Source organism: Schistocerca nitens, chromosome 6, assembly GCF_023898315.1.
Source record: "Schistocerca nitens isolate TAMUIC-IGC-003100 chromosome 6, iqSchNite1.1, whole genome shotgun sequence".
NCBI lineage: Eukaryota > Metazoa > Arthropoda > Insecta > Orthoptera > Acrididae > Schistocerca > Schistocerca nitens.
This window is the reverse complement of record NC_064619.1, coordinates 394826446-394854022: the sequence shown is the minus strand read 5'-3', so window position 1 is coordinate 394854022 and position 27577 is coordinate 394826446.

Below are 27577 nucleotides of genomic sequence, written 5' to 3'. Positions count from 1 at the left end.
CGTATACAACGTAATTTAAGTACTAAACATTTTAATCATTAACATCTATTACAGAACACACAACAAAGCTAGCAATTTATTCCTTCGAATCTATGGCACTAGGTAGCAGCATCTTGCACTACAAAATTAGTGTGTCATTTCTTACTTCACTGATTCTCACCTGTGCTACTAGATGTAATAGGCTTGCACACATCTAATAGCCACGCTGGAGTCTCCTTTATGACAGAAAGCTCAAGCTGCAGGCACATGTTGCACATGTCGCTAACTGAATGAAACGAAAATGGATTCTAACAAATTAAAATTGATGGTAATATGAGTATCGTTACAATCTCTCTCTCTCTCTCTCTTTTTCTCTCTCTCTCTTTTTCTCTCTCTCTCTCCCTGTGTGTGTGTGTGTGTGTGTGTGTGTGTGTGTGTGTGTGTGTGTGTTTTATAGATTTTGGTCACCTGACAGCCCTTTAGGGCTGAGAAAAGAGTTCCATTGCAGAGAGCTTATTATTTATTTTCTTTCAGCCATGGCTTTCTGTATCTGGTAGGTTTTCACAATTATTAGTGCTTATGGAGGGCTGTTTTCTGCAACTGATAATTTTTAGATCAGTACTGAGGTCTGTTGTTCTGTGGTCCATATTCACAAGGTGCGAATGCAGAAACACAGCTGCGGCTTTTTAGTGCTCTTCTCCGTTTTGTATACCTTATCTTGAAGTTTCTTCTTATCTGTCAACGTAAATTGAGCTCCAATCCTGAAATGTCAGTTGATAAATATCAGATGAGATGCGTTTATCTGTGTTGATATTTATTGTCTTCGATTTTCTCTTTATTTATTTATCAGTGTGCAGGCTATTTTTATTCCTTGTTTTTCGAGTATGTTGGCTATTCTGTGAGTTGCTCTCTTGTTGCAAGTCACAGTGCACCAGTTGCTTCTTGTTGTAGATGCTTCTTGTTCATGTGAGTTTGTATGTGTGTTCTGTGTGTTAATATTCTGCAAGCCAGTGTTTCTATATTGGGGATGATTTGTTTGCTCTTGTGTTCTAGGTGTCTTTTCGATTTTCTTAAACTTCATAAGACACAACAACCAACACATATTTTCGGTACTGAGGAAACTCATCACCACAGCACACCCATACAACCATACACAAAAACTACGACCACTCTATTCCACACAAACATGCCGAGTTCCAAAAATTGTTCCATAGACTGAATGAAACTCCGCTCAGGGAAGGCCACTACAAAAATGAACAACATAATGAACTGCACCTCTCACAGAAGAACAAACATAGGCACATAGAACACAAACACACAGAACAGAAGAACACCGAAGACACCCCTACAAAGACACATGAACAAGAAACATCTACACAAACAAGCAAAAGATGCACGATTACTTGACACACGAGAGCAAGTCACTGGATAGGCAACGTACTCAGAAAACAAGGACTAAAAGTAGCCTGCACAACCGATAAATCAATACATGGAAAAGTATGGACAACTAGCACCAACACAGGCAAACACAACACACCTAGTATTTATGAACTTTGTCAGGACTGCAGTTCAATTTACTAATATTTCACAAACAAGCTGGTATTTCAGTATTAGTTACACAGAACAAAGACGAACATTAAAAAGTAACAGAGGTTATTTTAAATTCGCAGAACACCTTATGAATATGGATCAGAGGCAAACAGATATCAAGAGTGACTAAAAAGATTTCATATGCAGTAACATCTCTCCAGAGGCAGTAATAATGCATAAAAAACCTACTACATAGAGAAAGATATAGTTGAAAAGAAATAAACGAATACACAGCTCTCTGCAGTGGATGCCAAGATTTAACTATCAGACGTTCCAAATAATCCATTAACCCACCCACCCACCTACACACACACACACACAGCGTCTCTAAAAGACTAAGAGCAAGACAATATTCGAATCTCCAGTCCAGAACACACACAACTGGTGTCATGCTGTTTCGTAAACAGTGATACACTGCAAGTTTAAAAAATGCAGTTTTCACAGTGAAGATAACAGGGCAACTAGAGTGGAAACATATTGCATACTCAGACACAGAAACAAACACATAGCCTGTATTACACATAGACTACTTTCACTAAAACAGTATAACATATCAAGTCGTAAATTTTCGATGTAAATATCTTCCACACTAAGTTCTCTGTGATAGCAGATGGCAATCAGTGGAGGAGAAACAGCTGTAATGAAAAATACAGAAAGCCGTAGAAACCATTACATGTGGTCATAAGGACTATATGAAAAATATTTTTTTCTATTTTCATATTTGTCGACACCTTCCTTAAAAACTGAAATTCCTTTATGTACATATAATACAGAGAAATTTTCTTCTTATAACCCACAGATGATGTTCTAACTTCAGCGAAAATGAGTATTGGTAATTACAAGAAAACTCATTTGCATAAGGCTGAACTTATGCCGAATCAGATTTATTTCTTAGGAAATGCAGACACCGAAATTAGCTTCGTCTTCAAAATACTAGCTTTCTCTATTTTTGCACTCAAAAATTTACATTAATATAGATTTATTACTACGTCTCTATGAAGGCAGAAGTGTGCCATTAATACTAGTATCAAAAATACACTACTGGCCCTTAAAATTAATACACCACGAAGATGACGTGCTACAGACGCGAAATTTAACCGACAGGAAGAATATGCTGCGATATGCAAAGGATTAGTTTTTTCAGAGCATTCACACAAGGTTGGCGCCGGTGGCGACACCTACAACGTGCTGACATAAGGGAAGTTTCCAACCGATTTCTCATACACAAACAGCAGTTGCCCGGCGTTACCTGGTGAAACGTTGTTGTGATGCCTCGGGTAAGGAGGAGAAATGCGTACGATCACGTTTCCGACTTCGATAAAGGTCGGATTATAGCCTATCGCGATTGGGGTTTATCGTATCGCGACATTGCTCCTCGCGTTGGTCGAGATCCAATGACTGTTAGCAGAATATGAAATCGGTGTGTTTTGGAGGGTAATACGGAACGCCGTGCTGGATCCCAACGGTCTCGTATCACTAGCAGTCGAGATGACACGCATCTTAACCGCATGGCTGTAACGGATCTTGCAGCCACGTCTCGATCCCTGAGTCAACAGATGGGGACGTTTGCAAGACAACAACCATCCGCACGAACAGTTCGACGACGTTTTGCAGCAGCATGGACTATTAGCTCGGAGACCATGGCTGCGGTTACCCTTGACGCTGCATCACAGACAGGAGCGCCTGCGATGGTGTACTCAACGACGAATCTGGATGCACGAGTGGCAAAACATCATTTTTTCGGATGAATCCAGGTTCTATTTATAGCATCATGATGGTCGCATCCGTGTTTAGCGACTTCGCTGTGAACGCACCTTGGAAGCGTGTATTCGTCATCGCCATACTGGCGTATCACCCTGCGTGATGGTACGCGGTGCCATTGGTTGCACTTCTCAGTCACCTTTTGTTCGCATTGATGGCACTTTGAACAGTGGACGTTACATTTCAGATGTGTTACGACCCGTGGCTCTACCCTTCATTCGATCCCTGCAAAACCCTACATTTCAGCAGGATAATGCACGACCGCATGTTGCAGGTCCTGTACGGCCCTTTCTGGATACAGAAAATGTTCGACTGCTGCCCTGGCCAGCACAAGCTCCAGATCTCTCACCAACTGAAAACGTCTGGTCAATGGTTGCCGAGCAACTGGCTCGTCACAATACGCTAGTCACTACTCTTGATGAACTGTGGTATCGTGTTGAAGCTGCTTGGGCAGCTGTACCTGTATACGCCTTCCAAGCTCTGTCTGACTCAATGCCCAGGCGTAACAAGGCCGTTATTACGGCCAGAGGTGGTTGTTCTGGGTATTGATTTCTCAGGATCTATGCACCCAAATTGCGTGAAAATATAATCACATTTCAGTTCTAGTATAATATTTGTTCAATGAATACCCGTTATTTATTTCTTCCTTGTGTAGAAATTTTAATGGACAGTAGTGTATATTTTGAAAATTATTAGCAAATAAAACATCGAGGTTTTTTTTTTATTATGGTGGAAGATCGAAGATGAACTAATTCTTCAGAGTAAATGTGGATTCTTAGTAATGGAGGAAAATAATATTAACTTCTGTTCCCTTCTTCTCGGTGGCCGAAGATGCTACTTCCATTTTAGCTACGAAGATTTTATATCTTAAATAATCCAAAGATTATGTTTTTTTCCAATACGCACTGAAGTTCAGTGCACGAAGACAAATTAACAAAAAATAGCAACAGGTGAGTTTTCCATCTGCATGTGGCTTAGGACGCAGGTGCAAAGTTGAAGTTCGTAGCAGTAGTGGAGTATCACTGCAATATCGATATCGCCGACTACATTCACAGAGACTGCTAAATATTATGAAATACAAAACTTCACTAACATTGGTAAGTTTCGAAATGTAGATGAAATTACTTATTTGGAAGGAAGGAAAAGCAGGCTTTAACAACTAGTCGACGACGAGATCATTAGAAACGGAGCACATCTTCAGTTTGGGAACTGAGGAAGGAGACTGTTCACGTCCTTTCCAAAGGAAACATCCAAACAGTTACCTTAGGCAGTTTATAGAAACAAGGGAAACTTGGCTCTGCATGATCAAACAAGGAGTTCAACAGTTCTCATCATGTAAGCCCGCCCAGTGTTTTACCACTACACCATATATGTTGGTGGCAGTGGATACTTAGACATTCCAGGGATCTTAAAACCAAAGCTGACTTCATATAGTGATTAAGCTACTCATTATATAACCAACTCCTAGTATGAGCTCCGGAACCAGCAATTACAGGAATGTACATGTGGAAGACTAACATTTTCTGGGGGAGTCCAATGGCTCCGCCTGCTGGAGTCGCGATTTGTGGCACCACTGCTGCTTGCCACCCCTCTGCCACCGGAGCTTGTATTCAATTCCCCGCCGAGGGAGCGGTAATGTGCGAGCAATTAGACCAGCAATTGGGAACGGTGGCGCCCCGGAACTAACTTGCGGCGGGGAAGCTGCGCGGACGCCTCCCGGGGGACAGCGTCTGCGCTCTCCGCCTTACAGCCGACGGTATTCTCTGCAGAGCTGGCGTCTCTGAGAGGGTCTTGAGGAAAGCTCAGACGCACTAAAATCACTGAGACACGTGTGGTAAAAGATTGTTATTTATCTGCTGCTAGAACTCTTTACTCACATTTCCATAAACTCATCGTCATCACACTATCGAAGACGAAACGTTCAGCCACAGTACCTGTGGAAGCCTGCTCATTTTTCCGAAAGATTGTTATGTGGGGTAAGGTGGTCTTCCTAACTCCTCGCCGGCCGGGATGGCCGAGCGGTTCTAGGCGCTACAGTCTGGAACCGCGCGACCGCTACGGTCGCAGTTTCGAATCCTGCCTCGGGCATGGATGTGTATGATACCCTTATTTTATTTAGGATTAAGTAGTTCTAAGTTCTAGGGGACTGACGACCTTCGAAGTTAAGTCCCATAGTGCTCATAGGCAGCCTAATTCCTGATTAAGTTCTGGGACATGTTGAATTATCATATCAAAAATAACATTGCCAAGCAAAAAAATTGTATTCAATGTTTCCTTCACCTTCTGAACGAAATTTATTAATTTTTGCTTGATAAAAATTAATATGACAAAGCAAACTTTTATTGGTTCTAGTATATGTGTTAAGAGAAAGCAATACATTTTAATTGCATACGCAACTACAATGAAAGACTATTTGACACGTTTTTAATGATAGTTACATTCTAGGGGTTCTAAATTGATGGAACAAAACGTGGCGGTTAGTTGAGTGTGAAGAGAAGTATGTGGTGGCTTTATGGGATCGTTGTCTTTTGGCTTGCCTCTTCTGAGTGAGTTCCGGAGCTTCCTTATGTCCAGACCAGTTTGTAGGCTCCTGACAAACCATACAAACAGAGAAAGCCACTGAGGGTTTATTTATTTATTTATTATTGGCCATTTTCTTAGTATATGTGAACAAGACATGTAGCATATATGTGGAGTTAACGACGTACCTTCGTCCTCTATCTTCATATCAAAATAATGCTGACAGGCAGTCTTCACAGGAGGCAACAATTTGAGTTTTCCTGATGAAAATGCTAGTTCACTACATATGGAAAAAATTATTCACTGAGCTTATACATTTTCGTTGCCTTTTGATTTAAAAGAATTCGTTTTAAAGGCACCTGAGAACGCGAAATTGTGCACTAATTACAATACAAAAAATATGAAACTCACAGTTACAACAACAGTGATAATGTTTATAATCTACAAACGGCTAGAGAATGTTATACTTTCACATTTAACGAGTGCGACACTTTCAAAAATAAAGGTAGCTACGAACTAAGAACACAGACCAGGAAAAAATTACACTTCAGAATACCTACAAATCAATTGATACTCATTTTACGGTGATTATTGAATTCAACAGGCATAAGTACATAAAAACCTACTATTTTTGAGCCCAAGACATTTTCACAGTTGGTCTGTGTAATTAATGCAAGAACCATTTTCCCTTACAAGTTTGTTCAAATATTAGACCATGTCATGACAAAACTATTCCTCCTGACATGCAAGGCATATGAGACAGGCAAAATACCTTCAGCTTAAAGAAAAATGCAGTAATTCCTCTTACAAACACAGGTGTGAGTATTACCAAACTATCTACTTAAGAAGTCGTTGCTGCAAAATACTGACGAGAATTCCTTACAGAAAAATGGAGAAATTTGTAGAGCTCCCCCAGGGGAGAACAGTTTAAGTTTTGGATAAATGTAGGAATATATGAGGAAATGCTTATCCTCAGACGTATTTTATAAGGAAGCAAGGTTTATACGATTTGTAGACAGAGAAAGTTTTCACAATTTTTCCCGGAAATAATTCTTTGAAATTTTGAAGTTAGCTGAGATAAAATACAGAAAAATGCCGGTTATCTACAATAATGCAAGTACAGAAACAGAGCTTAAAATTCCATTTAGATACTTATCTACAAGTTGTACAGATACGAGACAGTTATATTTAGTGTCAAAGCACTTAAAATGGAAGCAATACTTGAAACTGAAATGAGATAGAATTATAACTTATCCCTGAGTTTATTCAATCTCTACACTGAGCAAGCAGTACAGGAAACATGGTGAAATTTAGGTAGGGATTTAGAGCTAAGAACAACGAATAACAACCATAAAATTTTGTTAGTGTCACTGTAACTCCGTGATAAACAGAGAAGGATATCGGAGATTAGTTCAGATGAATGGGCAATGCCTCGAAACAGGTCATAAGATGAATGTCGACAATGGAAGGTAGTCGAATTCAGTGAGGTGACGGTGAGATGATTAGATTAGCAAGTGATACAGAAGTAGTGTATGAATTTCGTTACATAAGTACCGAAATAATTAGGATATAATGTTTAGTATGGCAACAGCAAGAAAAGCGTTCCTGAAAAAGAAAATTATGTTAACCTTTAATTTAAATTTAGTTATTGGGGATTCATTGTCTGGAGCACAGCATTGTATGAAAGTGAAATGTTGACCATAAATTGTTCAAAAAATGCTAAAGAAAAGTTACTGAATCGAAATAAGGTGAACAGAAATGCATGGCGCAACTGAGAGAAGAGATAGGTTGAAAATACACATTGAGTCATAGCGAGTTGGTAATGGATTGAAAAAGTGGGGTAGGGGACTGTAAATGGAGTTCAAGGCTTGTCTGCAGTTAGAAAACTGAAATGGATTTGGGTTGCAGTAATTTTGCAAAGATGAAGAGGCTTGCATAGACTAGACAAGGATGTAGAATTTCGTATTACACATTTCGACGTTTGCCATCGTTAGATAGCTATGTAAACGGAAATGAAGTCCCATGCTTCTTGACAGAGCGTAGGGATACGATGCGGGAGACCCGCTCTGCCATACAAGGCATGGCCCTATTGAAGGTGGTTTCCGTTGCCTTCCTCCGACCGTAATGGGGATGAATGATGATGATGATGATGATGATGATGATGATGACGATGATGACGACGACACAACAACACCCAGTCCTCTCGGGGCAGGTGAAAATCCCTGACGCCGCCGGGAATCAAACCTGGGACCACGTGCTCGGAAAGCGAGACCGCTATTGCGAGATAACGAGCGGCGGACTAAAATTAAATAACTCATATATTTACATATGAAAAATAAACGAGTAACATAACCAGCAAATACACTCCTGGAAATGGAAAAAAGAACACATTGACACCGGTGTGTCAGACCCACCATACTTGCTCCGGACACTGCGAGAGGGCTGTACAAGCAATGATCACACGCACGGCACAGCGGACACACCAGGAACCGCGGTGTTCGCCGTCGAATGGCGCTAGCTGCGCAGCATTTGTGCACCGCCGCCGTCAGTGTCAGCCAGTTTGCCGTGGCATACGGAGCTCCTTCGCAGTCTTTAACACTGGTAGCATGCCGCGACAGCGTGGACGTGAACCGTATGTGCAGTTGACGGACTTTGAGCGAGGGCGTATAGTGGGCATGCGGGAGGCCGGGTGGACGTACCGCAGAATTGCTCAACACGTGGGGCGTGAGGTCTCCACAGTACATCGATGTTGTCGCCAGTGGTCGGCGGAAGGTGCACGTGCATGTCGACCTGGGACCCGACCGCAGCGACGCACGGATGCACGCCAAGACCGTAGGATCCTACGCAGTGCCGTAGGGGACCGCACCGCCACTTCCCAGCAAATTAGGGACACTGGTGCTCCTGGGGTATCGGCGAGGACCATTCGCAACCGTCTCCATGAAGCTGGGCTACGGTCCCGCACACCGTTAGGCCGTCTTCCGCTCACGCCCCAACATCGTGCAGCCCGCCTCCAGTGGTGTCGCGACAGGCGTGAATGGAGGGACGAATGGAGACGTGTCGTCTTCAGCGATGAGAGTCGCTTCTGCCTTGGTGATAATGATGGTCGTATGCGTGTTTGGCGCCGTGCAGGTGAGCGCCACAATCAGGACTGCATACGACCGAGGCACACAGGGCCAACACCCGGCATCATGGTGTGGGGAGCGATCTCCTACACTGGCCGTACACCACTGGTGATCGTCGAGGGGACACTGAATAGTGCACGGTACATCCAAACCGTCATCGAACCCATCGTTCTACCATTCCTAGACCGGCAAGGGAACTTGCTGTTCCATCAGGACAATGCACGTCCGCATGTATCCCGTGCCACCCAACGTGCTCTAGAAGGTGTAAGTCAACTACCCTGGCCAGCAAGATCTCCGGATCTGTCCCCCATTGAGCATGTTTGGGACTGGATGAAGCGTCGTCTCACGCGGTCTGCACGTCCAGCACGAACGCTGGTCCAACTGAGGCGCCAGGTGGAAATGGCATGGCAAGCCGTTCCACAGGACTACATCCAGCATCTCTACGATCGTCTCCATGGGAGAATAGCAGCCTGCATTGCTGCGAAATGTGGATATACACTGTACTAGTGCCGACATTGTGCATGCTCTGTTGCCTGTGTCTATGTGCCTGTGGTTCTGTCAGTGTGATCATGTGATGTATCTGACCCCAGGAATGTGTCAATAAAGTTTCCCCTTCCTGGGACAATGAATTCACGATGTTCTTATTTCAATTTCCAGGAGTGTATATACACTCCAGGAAATTGAAATAAGAACACCGTGAATTCATTGTCCCAGGAAGGGGAAACTTTATTGACACATTCCTGGGGTCAGATACATCACATGATCACACTGACAGAACCACAGGCACATAGACACAGGCAACAGAGCATGCACAATGTCGGCACTAGTACAGTGTATATCCACCTTTCGCAGCAATGCAGGCTGCTATTCTCCCATGGAGACGATCGTAGAGATGCTGGATGTAGTCCTGTGGAACGGCTTGCCATGCCATTTCCACCTGGCGCCTCAGTTGGACCAGCGTTCGTGCTGGACGTGGAGACCGCGTGAGACGACGCTTCATCCAGTCCCAAACATGCTCAATGGGGGACAGATCCGGAGATCTCGCTGGCCAGGCTAGTTGACTTACACCTTCTAGAGCACGTTGGGTGGCACGGGATACATGCGGACGTGCATTGTCCTGTTGGAACAGCAAGTTCCCTTGCCGGTCTAGGAATGGTAGAACGATGGGTTCGATGACGGTTTGGATGTACCGTGCACTATTCAGTGTCCCCTCGACGATCACCAGTGGTGTACGGCCAGTGTAGGAGATCGCTCCCCACACCATGATGCCGGGTGTTGGCCCTGTGTGCCTCGGTCGTATGCAGTCCTGATTGTGGCGCTCACCTGCACGGCGCCAAACACGCATACGACCATCATTGGCACCAAGGCAGAAGCGACTCTCATCGCTGAAGACGACACGTCTCCATTCGTCCCTCCATTCACGCCTGTCGCGACACCACTGGAGGCGGGCTGCACGATGTTGGGGCGTGAGCGGAAGACGGCCTAACGGTGTGCGGGACCGTAGCCCAGCTTCATGGAGACGGTTGCGAATGGTCCTCGCCGATACCCCAGGAGCAACAGTGTCCCTAATTTGCTGGGAAGTGGCGGTGCGGTCCCCTACGGCACTGCGTAGGATCCTACGGTCTTGGCGTGCATCCGTGCGTCGCTGCGGTCCGGTCCCAGGTCGACGGGCACGTGCACCTTTCGCCGACCACTGGCGACAACATCGATGTACTGTGGAGACCTCACGCTCCACGTGTTGAGCAATTCGGCGGTACGTCCACCCGGCCTCCCGCATGCCCACTATACGCCCTCGCTCAAAGTACGTCAACTGCACATACGGTTCACGTCCACGCTGTCGCGGCATGCTACCAGTGTTAAAGACTGTGATGGAGCTCCGTATGCCACGGCAAACTGGCTGACACTGACGGCGGCGGTGCACAAATGCTGCGCAGCTAGCGCCATTCGACGGCCAACACCGCGGTTCCTGGTGTGTCCGCTGTGCCGTGCGTGTGATCATTGCTTGTACAGCCCTCTCGCAGTGTCCGGAGCAAGTATGGTGGGTCTGACACACCGGTGTCAATGTGTTCTTTTTTCCATTTCCAGGAGTGTACAATTAAAAATATTGCAAGCATATGAATATGCATATCCTGGAACTTCAAGCAACCAGTAGATTTAATAGTTAGATGTTCTAATGGTAACAAGTATGAGCAAACGGATACAAGTACAGAAATTTTGGCCAGCAGATGGCATTGCAAAGGTGGGTGTGGGACTCTACAGTGCCATCATATAAATTACGTATCCAGTCCTACTTCCAGGCTGATACTGCTCCATCACAACACGCCTGTCTTATACGGCAGCCTACATGTTTGGGACTGGATAACCATTTAATGCCCCTAACATATAGCATGTCATGCAAAGCAGGTCAGTAAGGAGGCCAGTAGTGCTGTATTACAGTACGCCTGTCATGTAGGGCAGCTTATATGTTTGACACTTGAAAAACTTTTCCTGGTTCTGACACATACACTATGTGGTCAAAAGTATCCGGACACTGGGCTGAAAATAACTTACAAGTTCGTGGCGGCTTCCATCGTTAATGCTGGAAATCAATACGGTGTTGGCCCACCCTTACCCTTGATGAAAGCTTCCACTCTCGCAGGCATACTTTCAATCAGGTGGTGAAAAGTTTCTTGAGGAATGGCAGCCCATTCTTCACGGAGTACTGCACTGATGAGAGGTATCGATGTCGGTCGGTGAGGCCTAGCATGAAGTCGGTGATGAAATCCAGGTTTTCTCACCTCCTTCCTAACTGTCATAGTACTTGCAGTGGATCCTGACGTAGTTTGGAACTCCTGTGTGATGGTTTGGATGGATGTCTGCCTATTACACATTACGACCCTCTTTAACTGTCTGTGGTCTCTGCCAATCAAAGATGAGGTCGGCCTGTACATTTTTCTGCTTTACGTGTCCACTTCACTATAACATCGGAGACAGTGGAGCTATTGATGTTTATGAGTGTGGAAATCTCGCGTACAGACGTATGACACAAGTGACACCCAATCACCTGACCCCGTTCGAAATCCGTGAGTACCGCAGAGGGCCCCATTCTGCTCTTTCACGATGTTTAATGACTGCTGAGGTCGCTAATATGGAGTAAAAGGCATCAGGTGGCAGTAAGATGCAGCTAATATGAAAAACGTATGTTTCTGTGGGTGTCCTGGTACTTTTCATCACATAATGTAGACTGTCCAGCAAATCAAGCCAATCAGACAGCCAAAGCTATTCCTACATAATATGCCTGCCTGTCAGGGCAGCCTATATGCCAGTGGCTCCAAAAACACGTTTTTGCCCACATCCCTGCTCCTATTGAAGCTAAGACATAAACCTCACGGGGCTGATACTTGTATGACCTGCTGTGCATCAAATTTGCCTGAAATCAAGACCCCAGACATACACACACACAAACACACACACACACACACACACACACACACACACACACACACACACTGCTTCATTTTCAGGCTGCCTCCCTGAGATGGATTAGCGGTTTTTTGACAGTGTTTTCGTGTCGTTCCTTTCCTCTCTCATCCGATTTCGTGGTTATCGGTTCTTCAGTACCTTTATGGGCGGAGGCTTGGTGGAGCTATGTGGCAACTCATTGAAGACATCCTGAAAGTCTGGTGAGAAAACGTACCAGCTCGTCTGCTGTTTCGAGCAATAAATCCTACATAGACTTCCTAAATCACACATAATACGTTGTGCAGGGTTGGATAAGGTCTGTAGGATGAAATGAAAATTGGTAAATCCTGTACCTTTTTGACGTTTCCATACATAGTTTCGATCGAAACTGTCGACCATTATCCGAAATAACCCTTTCCACTTGTCAAAAAATCCTTCTCGAATGCTTTCTAAACCGTCGATGTTGTTGGTTTTCGCAATGGCGTGTCATTTATTTTGAAGTTAATTCTACAATAACAAAAACATAACAAATACTCGTTTTGTCCTAGGCAGGGGGTCTAGAAAATCACAGGCTGCGAGCTGCTTTAACTTCTTCGGAATAATCGGTAAGAAAGGTGCCAGCATACCTTGCGTCGAGGGTTTGTCCGTTTGGGAGCCCTTACGGTTAGCCAACACCTTCCTAATCCTTCGTTCCATTTTCTTAAAATCACATAACGTCTTCAGTTTAAAAAAAAATTGCTTGAACCAAATTAAGCGTAGCCCAAATCAATGTGTCGCGTCGTGTAGTCGATAAGATATCCCTCTTCTAAATAAACAGTACTGCCTGATAGTCGGTAGGCTATTGTCCTTCCATTTATTCTGGATGAGTAGTGATACTGGGTCTTTAAGTCGCTTTCCTACAATTTGCTTTAGTGACATAGCTATAAGGTACTCCCTCGCTACTTTTTAAAATAAGCCAAACTGAAATGATTTTCTTCAGCATTCTCTGCCACAACATTCGTCGAACCATGTACATGTGTTAATGAAAAATCAGACACCTGAAGATATAAGATCCATCTAGTAAGACGATCATGTAGTAAGTTGGAACTGTAACGCTTTATGGTCAGTATAAACTTTTATTTTTCTCGCGAACAGAAAATAACAAATTTTTCAGGAAGACCAATACTACTGCCAGTGCCTCCAGTTCACTCACGGAATAGTTCTGTTTACTCTCAGATAATAACCCACTGCCCAATGCTATTGTTTTCCTAACTATTCTGCCACCCTCTTCATATTCTTTAAAGACCTCCACACCAAGCCACATCTTTCCGAGTTTGTGATTATGCAGAAAACTGGCGACAGATCTCGATGGGACAGAACCGGTGCATTAATCATTGCTGAAATTAAGGCAAGCATTCTTCTTCTGTCGTCTCGTCCCATACCCAAAGCACGTTCTTCCCTGTCAAAACATATAGAGGTAGGGCAACTATAGTTTCAATCTTCATAAATTTTTTATAAAATGTAATGACACCAAGAAAACTTATCAGTCTTTTCATGGTTTTTGGGGAAGGCTGTTTAGAAATTTCATCAGTCTTCTCTGGGTCAGTTTCTATTCCTTGTGATGAGGTGCCCCAAAAACTTTACACACAGCAATCCAAAACATGATCTGTCCAGGTTGAGGTGGCAAGGAGTGTCCTCAGTATCTCATTTGTGTTCTCCCCATGAGATTTCAGCTATCAGTATGTTATCCACGTAGCTGGCGATACGCTGCTATAAGGTACCACCCAGTATGCTACTCAAACTAAGGATAAAAGCAGCTGACGATATATTTAACCCAAAATGGCAGATGTTTGAACTGATAACATATACAGAAAGCAATAAATGTATATTTGTAACAGAATCTTTATCGTAAATCGGTCGTTGTAAATAATGACATTCCATGAAACTACTGTAATAAGGTCTCCTGTTCTCCAGCCTGTCTGTCTTTGGCTGAATTATAGTGTTACTCTGCCGAGAGTCCAGTACAAGGCGGACTTATTGATCCTTCTTTACCACCACATGCAAGTGATTGTTGTTAGGTGACATAGCGTGCTCGGTTACTCGATCATTCAGCATCTTGTTCATTTCTTCACAAACCTTCTTTCTATATGCATGTTGTATTGCACATGGTGTTACGTGAAATGTCTGATGGTCATGGACTTCGGATTTATATTGGATATTCCTTATTGTACCTGTCTTGGGCAAGACTATCTCCGCATTACTCTGTATAATTCTTGCTTGTGTTGACCTCTGATGTCACGTTTCTCTGCCACTGTTTCCTTAATTTCCTGATCTATCTCACGCCTTATCTGTGTCTCATCTTTCGGAATCACTGCAGCTGGTTCGCATAAAATTCTTTGTTCGATTCTTCCTTCGTTTCTAATTCCACAAGCAGTCTTAGACAACTCGCTGGGACCTATGCCCTAATAACTGGTTCCTCAAAACGTATTAGCACAGATTTTTTTCCTTTGAAGAGTAATTATGCCACTTCCCATGTTAATGTGGCCTTATTTTCCCTCATGTAATCTATTCCGAATATCAGTTCTGTGGCAAGTTCATGCACAATGATAAAGTTACGCTCCTTCGTGTCCCCGAAATGTAAAGTTTATTCTCGCCTGCCTGTTTGCATCATTGTATCTGCCTAAAATTGGCCCATTGATGTGAGTCTTTTTTTAAAGACAGCACCGACCACCAAGACTCCTTCTCACATTTTTCAAAGGTGACATGGAAAATCGCAGAGATTTCACTGCCACTATCAAACATTGCCTCCAGTTCAACCTTCCCTTGACAGCAAGAAGCTTCCTTTGGTTCCTACATGATCTCTGACATGTTTTAGTTCTTATGTAAGTTTACACTGTTGACTTCCTTTTTCACCCTTTGCTCGCTTGATATTTCTGTGGGTTCACCTCTTTGATCGCAGTTTACTTCTTTCCCATCTCCTCTGCTCTGACATAGATTTTCCACTACCTTTCATCAGCCTGTGTTTCAGTATGATCTCGCTCGTGCACTATGGTGTGTCCAAGTACTGGTTCGAGCTTAAAATATTGTCAATGAACTGAACTGGACTCCTCTGTCCTAGCAATTATAAGTCTTTCCGCATGGCAATTTCTTACTTGATACGCTCTTGAGTTACCTCTAACCAATACATCGCAAAGAAAGCATCTTCAAACTCCTAATATAACCTACATACCTGTGCGATCTCACTCATTCGAACTACTGGATCTCCTAAATATCCACAAAAGAAGTCATGTTTGTATTGCTATGGCTATGATGGTGGTAATGATAACCTGAAATGAGATATCCACACCTTAGGATGTTTTCCATTGACCAAATTTGGAACTTTCATATAGAGAGGAAGTGCCTAAAATCAAATGCTTCTTCTTCTCTGGGACCCAGGATAAGGATCAGGATTAATTTAAGGAAAACACATTGAAGGGTGACCCAATTTGAAGTGTCATTTACCTCTCCAAAACAAACATTTTTATTAATAACATTCTATCGTGAACCAACTAATAGTTAAGAAGATTCTTGCCAAATTCATACAGATAGTTATGGTTTTTCAATTAATATCACAAGGCATAAGGACATTTGCATTGTAGATAAAATTACAAATGGAGCTCGAGGAACGTGTCAGCTGTGCAGTACAGTAGTGGCCCAATTACAAACAGTTAACTGATTAAATAAACCTGCGGCGGCTGTGTGTCCCCTCGACTAGTATCACAACTGTGAGCTAATCCGATAACAGGACTTGAATATAAGTACAACAAATGTTAAATAAAACACACTAAAATTCATACACCACACTGTAACCGTAATCTCCTGGCCTACTCCTAGGCAAGAAATTAGACGCAAGTACATATGATGTTGATATCCAAAGTCCATAAGCCACCTTACCACTAGGAGATAAACAATCAAGTTAAATTTTCATTTTATTAACAATACTAGGGAGCATAAAGCAAAAGACGACACTTTGGTGTCATGAGACAATGTTATACTGCTCCCACAAAGACAAGATGTTTCCAAGCCGTCCAAACGCTATCCACGTGTTAAAACAGAAGCAAACAGCAATAAAAGCAATATATCACTGATAGGACACAAAGCTGTTACACGTATATCAGGTTAAGCACTTAAATAAATTACTGGCCTCCTGAAACGCTATTAAAACGACAATGACAATTAAACTTTTATTGTTGTAAGGAAATAAAGAAACTCAGTGCTCAATTTGCCCAGAGGCTTTCATCACACGCCCGCAAGGGGCTTACAATAATAGAAACATTGAGTAACTTACTTCCCCAAAACTACCAAAGCTAAGTTCTACTCCGACGACACCCCCGCCGAGGCACGATACCAAAACAATGACAACAACCCACTCAACTTGAGGCTGGAACGAGAGATCCACGATACCAAAACAATGACAACAACCCACTCAACTTGAGGCTGGAACGAGAGATCCACGATACCAAAACAATGACAACAACCCACTCAACTTGAGGCTGGAACGAGAGATCCATGGAAGTGCGTGACCCGCCAGCACCTAGGCTTCGTACGATGATGTGTGTGTGTGTGCATGTGTGTGTGAATTCCTAAGGGACCAAACTGCTGAGGTCATCGGTCCGTAGACTTACACAGTACTTAAACTAAGACTAAAACTAAGAACAGCACACACACCACACACACCCATGCGCAAGGGAGGACTCGAACCTCTGGCGGGAGAGGCCGCGCAGTCCGTGACTTGGAGCCCCTAACGGCGCTGCCACTCCGCGCGGCACCATGATGGGAAAGCCGCCAAAGTAGAAGGATAACGTCTCACTGACCCGGACCAGCAGAACAGTAACGCGTCAACCGTTTCCGATACAAGGATTTCGGCATGTACTAAAGAAAAAATAACTAACAATTTCGGTAGATATTAACCTACACAGCAATATCTAAACGGCCAATTAAAGATTATTTTCAAGGAGACCAACTATTAAAACTTCTGTATAGGAGTGACCCGCTCATAAACATTGCAAGTTAGCCATCTTAGCAATAACAAGAAACAATGCAGAAAGTCATTTAAAAGAATAATTAAATAATAATTCAAATAATATTGAATAAGTCAAGGTATACCTTAGGGACACAAGCCACTGTAGTTTGGATACGTACTAAATACAGCTACAAACTGAAGGGCTCCTCAACGCGGAGTGAAAGAGTGTGCAACTACAAACACGCACACACACATGACCCACAAGTGAGGCTGAGCGCACACAGAAAGGGCCATAAGGTCTACAACAAACTGAAATTACAACTATTTGTATAAAATACTCAATGATAACAAACATTTCAAGTACCAGATTAATATTGCAAAATACTGGCTTGGCGCTTACAGAAACCTGCAGACTGACATACATGGCCCCAAAAAGGGTCGCTGAAAACTATAAAGGAACCGGATACCTGGCCAACTCATACCGGGGCAGAATTAACAGTCTTGAAGTACAGTATTGGTTCAAATGGCTCTGAGCACTATGCGAATTAACTTCTGAGGTCATCAGTCGCCTAGAACTTAGAACTAATTAAACCTAACTAACCTAAGGACATCACACACAGCCATGCCCGAGGCAGGATTCGAACCTGCGACCGGAGCGAAGTACAGTATTCATAATACATAATTTCAATTAAATGCCAAGGAGGCCAATAGCTTCAGGACTCCATGTAGGCATCTGGTAACACTGCCCTCCTGTTTGTAGCTGTTAACAAGTTGTTCAAAATATCTCGGCGGATTTTGCACACCACGATTGACTCATGCACTTCGTAACCAGGTTGCAAGTGACGGGAGCCGTTCCGTCCCCGCTAAAATCGCCGGTAGCAACGGTCAACGCTACAGCCAAACGGCCAATGGTTCCAACTCGCTGCAGTCGCCAGGACGTCGAGTACTCAGGAACCAACGTCCAGCTCCGTGTCCCACACACCATTCCCTATCACACAGACCCAGAGGGAATACTAAAGAAGCAAAGATGATACGACAAGGGCCAGAATCAATGGAACGTTTGCACAAGTGGCGCCAGTAGGATAGCGCGTGTGTGGTCTCACAAAAGCCGTCACGGCTCAGCCTCCCCTTTTCAAACAAAAGGTCCCTCACGGCAAGAAGAAATGGTACGTTAATCAACAAGCTTCACTTGACTAAGATGAAATCCGGAGGTGTTTCCAATGGGTATCTGCTTGGCTACGAAATTATCCTGCCTCAAAATCTTGAAGATTGAACATGGCTGCACATATCGGGAGATCAACTTACCGACATGAGCACACTCTGCGCTTGCCCGACGACGTTTCTAACAAAACCCTTATGTCCCATCTTACCCAGAAAGGGTCGTCTACCGAGACAGTAGCGCTTTGCCTGATAGCAGAGAGCCAATTCAGTATTGTGACTGACCGACTAGCCGGCCGCGGTGGCCGTGCGGTTCTGGCGCTGCAGTCCGGAACCGCGGGGCTGCTACGGTTGCAGGTTCGAATCCTGCCTCGGGCATGGGTGTGTGTGATGTCCTTAGGTTAGTTAGGATTAAGTAGTTCTAAGTTCTAGGGGACTTATGACCTAAGATGTTGAGTCCCATAGTGCTCAGAGCCATTTGAACCATTTGAACTGACCGACTGCCAATTACCCTTGAGGAGACTCGGAGTGACCGTTGAGGATAAAAGGTCATTAATTCTCCACAAGTTGGAGAGGGGAGAATTAAGGGGATACGCTAGCCTAAGAGCGGCAGGAACAGCCTTGGATGCCTCGTGCAGGGCAGAGTAGAACATGAAATTGAGCCAGGGGGTGTTTCCATCCCATTTGCTCTTAGACTTAGCGTGGTATATGATTAAGGCCGCCTTAAGATTAGGATTATGTGCAGTGTCAAAAGCACGGATTTCGTTCACCATTAAAATTGCTGAGCATCAGATCAAGTAAATGACCAATAACACTCGGTGAATACAGTTATCATATGTGTATGATGTATTAAAAGGCGATAAAATGTGTTCCACGTGACACGAGCGCGCCACAGAGAAAACAGTTTGTGAATGCGCGCGGCTTCAGCGATGTAACAACTCGCATCGCTGATTCCAGAGATGCTGCGTTAGCGACGCGACACAGCCGGCCGCTATCGCTGTTACCCGACGGCCGAAAGGAATAATAATTTAACTGTCAAATGTTGGCGTGGCGTTGCGTGTTTGTTCATGTAATTGGTTCCCATTGTATGACATGAGAAAATAGTTAGTTCCCCAGTAGACATCATACCGATAAAGTTAATCTCGGGATAGGTCTAGATCGGATACAGTACCGACCCCCTGCTGTTGTGTAGATGTGCCATAATTGGTGTTTAAGGCTAGGGAGAGGTGAAGGAGTGTGACTGATGAAGCGATTGTAGTATTTTGTGCAGTTTACGGAGGCAGTGTAGCAACTTTGTCGTACTGGTCCCTGTTGATAGATGTAGCTGCCAGTGTAATTTTCCTCCCAAGGCCGAGCAATGGAACATATGCAGGTTCCGAGATTTTGAAGTAGTCGCCGATTAGACAATGGTTTGGTGACACTGTGTTTTTCGGCGGTCGATTGGTTGTCGTCCTGTAGATAGTTCGGGAAGAAGGAGTGGTTATTTTGCTGTGATAGCTACAACGTGAGCCGTGTTAGAGAGAGAAATTTGCATTTGATGATTTTTAGGGAATCGGTAGAACATGATATGCTGCCCATGTTGTGTGGTTAGAGGTTGCGGCTCGCCCAGAGGTAATTCGGTTGCTAGCTGTTTTGGGGAGTGGTTTGGTAGTGACTGGTGTGCATCGAGAAGGGAACGTCTCGAACACATTTTTGTTGTTGTGTGGATGCCAAGATCATACAGAGAATCTAGAATTGGCTCTATATACTCGAACTGTTTCACCTTGATATGACATATCGCACCAGTAGATTGAGTTGGTAAGCGACGGGAACAGAAAGGAACCATTTATAAGCAACACGTAACTAAACACAAACTTGGTTAGTAGAAGTGACGAGTGGCCTGATTTACTTTAGGTCGCGTTGTGCCAACGACTGAAGAGGCTTAGTTTTGTCTGAATCGTTAATTATGGTTAAGGCAGAAGAGGCAGTGGCGCCTAGTTTTTATTATATTTTTGTTTTTTCTTGAATTTCTGCTTCTGTGGGGGTGTGTAGTCTTTGTTGGGACTCGATCGCTTACGAGATTTGATCTTGTATTGAGATACCTAGCCCAAATAAAGACATGTTTTCTTATATTGAAGTTATTCGAAGTTGTTAAGAAAAGTCAGCGATCATACTCACAATGGTGTAGTCGTTAATCTGTGGAATACATTGAGTATCATTATTTACGTAGCAACGTTAGACTACACAGAAAGAAGTAGAATTATCGCTTCAGTTATCTTTATCCCAGTGTAAACGTTGTCCAAATATCAGTTTAATATGAATCTGTCTCTGTGATTTAGCTTGACGTAATATAAACATGTATCGTATTGAAATAATTTTGATGTCTTGCTTTTCACGATATGGAGATAACGTGTGTTGTCGCTGTATTCTGCTAGTCTCGTCATTGCTGGTAGATAGCGATTATTAGTGTCATTTGGATATTTCGGTGTATCTGTTTTTCGTGTGGTAGCATTGCTGTACGACCTCGAATTTTGCGTATAGTGAAAATGTTCTTTGTCTGCTGTCACGTCAGTGTTTATTATCGTTGTAGGTGCTAATCGTCAAAGGGTTGATCTGTCCTCAATTTGTTCTCTTAGAGTGCAACTACTGTACAAGCTAGGCTTCAAGTGTTTCCAGTCGCTCGGCTACTATTGGAATCTTCTGTGATCGGATAGCGATCCACAGTCATACCATCGACTGTCAATACAAAAACTGTACCTAATTGTTGCTGTAGTGGTCGACTGGTTCACTCTAGCAATTTTGCGCGGCAGGAAGCCATACATCAGCGGCATCGCGGCATTGGTACAGTACGATCCCTTGTCGGTTTGATTTAGATCTTGAGTCCCACCAGTCGGCGTGCTACAATTGACTCCCTCTGCAAAGGACGCCTGAGAATAATACTAGGTGGTGGTAATATGCCTAATGGAATTGTGGAAAAAGTACTGCATAAAGTGATTGGAGACAAAGACCGGAGCGTTATTGCTCATAAGTGCCTTGGGAGGGGGGGGACCACGAAAAGATATTGGTTAGGTGATGGATGGTAATGAGGCTGTAGATTCTCGGCGAGGGAGAAGCCAAACAAACCGAGAGAACGCATCGACAAGAATCAATATCAAATGTTTGCCCCTCTTCGTACAGAGAAGGGGTCGTCCGAGATCGATAACAAGTTTATCCATACATGCTGCTCTCACTCGGACTGCAGATACTCATTAAACAAATGGCGAATATCCGTGTACAACGAAGGCCACCTGAGGTGAGCACGTACCGTCGTCAAGGTTCTGAGAGTCCTAAATGACCACCCATGAAACAATTATAGAAATAATGAAAGATGGAGGGAATTGACTAAACAAGGAGACAAATCCTTGGCTCAGAGAGATGTTATCTACTTGTTCACACAAAATCACATACTTTAAAAAATACTTCGGAACATACTCTCCGGGCAACAGTTTTAATGGTCCCCACAACGGATCCTGATCCAGTTTGCACTTAAGGCTGCCAAACAACTGCAGTGCTTCAGCTAACACACTGCACACAATATCATGAGGCTCTCCAGCTTCACCTTCGGCTCGCAGATCTTCCTCTTCAAACATGCGACTAAACGCGTCTGCTACCTCATTGCCAGGGCCTTTAATATGGAATGTCTTGAAATGGAAGGCTGATAGTCCACCTCGCAATCCCAGCAGTTTTTCTGGGTCTAGCCAGACTCCAAAGCCTGACTGTCATTTTCTAAATCACATTCTCTGTGTTCAAGTTTAAATTTGAACTTTTCAGGGGCGAAAAGAACAGCTGAGGCCTGACACTCATACCAAATACCCAAGTGCAGGACCCCTCGAGACAAAGGCTCAAGAATATCTTTCACTCAGCTCGTTCTGGAGAACAACAGCAGCAAGCCCGGTGCTCCAAGCCTCATTATGGACAATAAATAAATTACAGTCAGTAATAACAAATACTCAAACAACTATTTCAAGTACCAGATTAACACTGCAAAATACTAGGCTTGGCGCTTACAAAAGGCTCCAGACGGGGTCAGTAAACGGAATTCCTGGCTTGCGCACACCGGGGCAGGATTAAGAATCCAAGTACACTACTTATTGAAAAGTCTTCATGCTTAATTTCAAATAAATTTCAAGGAGGCCAATAGTTTCCGGACTTCAGGTAGGCACCAGTTAATGTCGCTCTTGTGCTAGTACCTGTTAATAATACATCTCGGCATATTTAGCACACTACAATCCACTCATACACTTCGTAACCAGGTTGCACATGACGAGAGCCGCTCCTTTCTCGCTAAACTCGCAGTTATCAACGGCCAGCGCTGCAGGAAAACGCGGGCCACTAGGGCCCAACGGTCAGTGGCCTCAACTCGCTGCAGTCGCCAAGACGCCGAATACTCAGGCACAACCGTCCGGCTCCGTGTTCCACACATCACTCTCTAAAACACATCCCCAGAGGCAACACATAACGAAGTAAAGTTGATATGACGGGTGCCAGAAACGATGGAAAGCGCGCACAAGTGTCGCCAGTATGGCCGCGCGCGCCCTCAAAGAAGTCGTGACAATTCACTTCTGAGAATCCGTACTGTCAGCTACTTGTATTTCTCTGTTTCCTGCTGCAGGTAGACCGTTCTTTGTTGACTCACTACTTCTACTTTCCATTGCGACAGATTCGTTCATGAGTGCTGCATGCGTCGTCATGAGTGGAGTGCAATTATTTCGTGGCTTCTCATCCGTCTCCAAGGTGAAAGTCGCTCTATTGGACCACGATAATAGTTCTCAGTATTAATTCGTCTGTCCTGTGCTTTACTCGACTGGACCATTGACTGATTTTCCTCATTTTCCCTGGTTGAAGCTACATTTGAATTTCAGGATCCTTGCGTCTCTTCTGTATTTTGCTTGAGACTGATTTCTCCTTGTTCGATTCTGTTAGTACGGTGACATTATCTAATTTAATGAGAGTATCAGCATCTATATTGTCCAGCCTTCTTCCGATTTCTGCCATGTGTGTTTATTGTTCTTTCTGCTTCCCGCTTACTTTGTCCAATTCCTTCTCCAGCATTGGAAGTTGTTATAATTGCATTTTTATTCCTTCCTTTGCTTTCTCTACGACTTCTGCCAGCTGTTTAGCTGATTGCTCTACCTTCTTGGCTTCCGTAGCCTCATCCTTTGCTTACGTCGCTAATTTTTCTACATCTCTCACATTTTCGCTCAAAACATTCCATTCTTTTCCTTTTTCTGTAGTTACTTTCGATTTACACAATATTTCTTCTCTCGCTGCCTGATTCTTCTGTTCCAATTTCTTGCGAAATTTCCAGTAAAGCAAATTCTGAATTACTTTGCTCATTTCTTCTACTAGGAGTAGACGCTCCTGAACTCAACTGAGAATGCGTCTGCAGTGGTGAAACTGCCCTGTTCCTCCCTTCTACATGGTGATATCTGATCCTTTTACCTACACCCTCGTGTCCTGAAGCGACCATGGTGTCCTCTTTCTCGTTCCCCCTGTCATATCCAATTGGACCCTTACGCTAAAAATTCTCCATCTGTTCAGTTTGAAACACTAATGATTCTGAACTGCTCATTTCTTCGGAAACGCCATCTGCTCCTCCCCCATACCTGACAATTCCCTATCTAGTTCTCGCTCCAGATTCGAAATTTTCGTTAACTTAAACAACTCCCTCGCTGCTCTCAGCTGTCGCCTAGTTCTCATTCAAAGACATAATCAAAACACCTCAAAATCTGGTAGATAAAACATTATTAAAGCCATTCAAATAATTTAGACGCTGTACCAGCCATAATTTAGAAGTAAAAGTTTTCATTCCTCAGTATACCACGAAGTCTCCAATCACTGTCATGGTCCTGGCAGGGTCACCAAAAAACGTAGTCCACCAGCGCCTATGCCCTTAGGTAATTATCCTGTCTCATTGTGTAGATACCCAAGGACGACTGTACACTCTCATTTGCTATGCAAGGATTTTTTTACGCTAAATTTTGGCCCTACGAGATTCAGAAGGGTGGTATAATAGTGACACTGTAATTCAGTTTCGTGACCAAGTGAGATATGTATCTAATGAAAGTCAAAATTATCATAACTTATATTGTTTATTGTGAATCCTCACACAAAACGAGTGTAGTATTTGCAACGACATACAACTCAAACATGTTTAATAATGTCCTGTTCAGTGACAAATTGTTACATGAATATGAAACAGTTACCAGTAACTCAGGTTGGCGGATCTATAGGCAGGTTATTACATTATTAGCACACTGATTCGTTTCTGTGATCTGACGACAGCGTTTGCCAAAATTTGAGTTCGTAAAATTATGCATGCCAGAAGGGTATCTTGTTTCTACTCATTAACAAACTAGTGAGTATATTGCGACCTACACAGATTGATGCCGATTCCAGATCCTACCACTTTTTTTATCAGCATCATTATGCTTTATGCCAGTGCTTCTGCCGGCAGCCACTGTGGCGGGTACGATGCCTGTGAAATCCGAAAATCAACCAAATGCAAACATTATATCACGCTCCAGTTGGTGCTGAAATGTTAAACAACTACTTTTCACACGGAATTCTCTGAGCAGAATTCAAAATGTTTCTCTCACTAGCAGCAGACGAAGTGTTTAATCAGTTCCTTCTCTCTTCCCTCGTAATATTCACCCCTTCATTGAGAGCCAATTCTAGCCTCTCACGAGCAGTTATCCAGTGAGAAATCAATTCTCCTGGAGGGTCCTCCCACTCATCAAAAATTTTTCAAAACTACTGCCACGTCAGACCAGACTCAGCAGTGAAATTCTCGCATTTCCGCACCCACAGGTCTACTGCTAAGGAAAGGAATTTGTTTTGGCTCTGTCCTGTCGGTGCCTCAGAAGAGGGCGTTATTGTGTTACGTCATGTTGTTTCCTATGGCCCTCCCAAGATTCCTATCTGCTTTATATATATGAGGGGCCAGCTACATGTATTTTTGGGATGAGAAAATTTGCACTCTTAAACTTATGGAATCCTCGCACTTCACCTTCCGTGTTCTCCGAGAGCATAGAGCCGTAAATACCTGACGCTTACACAGAGCCTGCCTAGTGCCCATCAGTGAAATGCTCTCCTATGAGCGGACTGGCGTCGTCTTCTCTGCATTCTCCATCTAAGGCTCATTGTTGCCCACTTTCTGGGACCTTTACAGTTGTTTAGAACGCTCTCACCGCAGAGATATGCTTTAGGAAAGTGGGCGCAATGGTCTTCCTGTGCAGAATTCCAATCATTCCTCTGTGATCGTCTGACCGGCCGCAGCGTTACCTGCTGTCCACCGTGTGTTGGCTCGCGATGGGCATCCCCTCATCCTGTCCAGCACACACAACAGTCGTCGGAGAATGCTTTCCTACCGGGCGTCAGCGTCACCTTTTATAATCTGCGGTAAGTTAATAGTCCCCTTTGGCCCACTTTGGTCTGCTGTCTGTCTGTGAAATTGCCAACCCAACCAGACGTAATTCTCAATAAATAAAACTCCAGTAAGTATTTCATCTATTGCTAACCACTATCCGATAATCTTCCATAAATATAAATGAAAATGCTGTTTTAAAAACCAATGAATTCGATCTATATGTCACTCTGTGTAACTTGTATATCAGATATCGATAATGTGAGAGTCGACGAAAGCGTCAGTTTCGCCGTCTTTCAGTGCAACGTTATTCCGTGTACAGAGAATTTGTCTTCCTTATTCGCCTCGATTACCATACTCTTTTTGTTAAGGTTAGTGGCACATACTTTTTGTTTGATACCATCTTATCACTTACAGTGCTACCAGTTAGTTGAAACTGACAGAAAATAACACATGTAGTGCATTTTTTTGGAATGCTAGACGTTGCTGGGTAAATCCAGTATTTAATGGAACAATACCCACCTCTTTCATTGTGCAGCTTTTAGCACAGTGTTCATTGGAGCGCAGAAATGTTCCATTGTGCTCCTGTACATGGCAGTAATAATGGAAAACGAGAAATGCTAAGAAACAGAGAGCTCACTAACGAAACATTTCTTTTGATATACCGACACTGAGCCTAACTTGTATATTGTTGCATAAGATGCGTCGCTTAACAGAGCTATCAGGGTTGTACAGTCTTTGTGTTAAAAGTTGAGTCTTTGTAGAATCTAGAATGACTCATGTATACTGTACTACATTAATACTGTATATATGACGGTAGTATCTGTTCCCGAAAGAACACATACCGTGGATGACCATGCAGCTTTGCTAGAAATGAAATGATAATTAAATAGACACCCTAACTGCAAACAGGCGTTGATATACTTCACTGGGGACATGTTGAAAATGTGTGCCCCGACCGGAACTCGAACCCGGGATCTCCTGCTTACATGGCAGACGCTCTATCCATCTGAGCCACCCAGGGCACAGAGGATAGTGCGTCTGCACGGACTAATCCCTTGCACGCTCCCCGTGACATCCACATTCCCAACATGTCCACACCACTACATTCGTAGTGCGCCTAATAGATGTTTGCCCATCATACTCATTACTCGTGGCAGATTAATCTACCAAGTCCCGTACGAGTTCGGGCATAGCGTGTGCGTTCACACAAGAAGGTCAATGGCCGGGAAGCCATATTTTAACTATATATGACGGTAGTATCTGTTCCCAAAAGAACATATACCGTGGATGACCATGCAGCTTTGCTAGAATTGAAATGATAATTAAATAGACACCCTAGCTGCAAACAGGCGTTGATGTACTTCACTGGGGACATGTTGAAAATGTGTGCCCCGACCGGGACTCGAACCCGGGGTCTCCTGCTTACATGGCAGACGCTCTATCATTTTCAACATGTCCCCAGTGAAGTATATCAACGCCTGTTTGCAGCTAGGGTGTCTATTTAATTATCATTTCATTTAATACTGTATAAGTTCTTTTCTGCATTATACAATGTCTTAAAATTTGCTTTATTTACTTTCCTCATCCATGTTAGACACGTTTCGCCTTATACAAAAAATTAACATATATAACTGTATT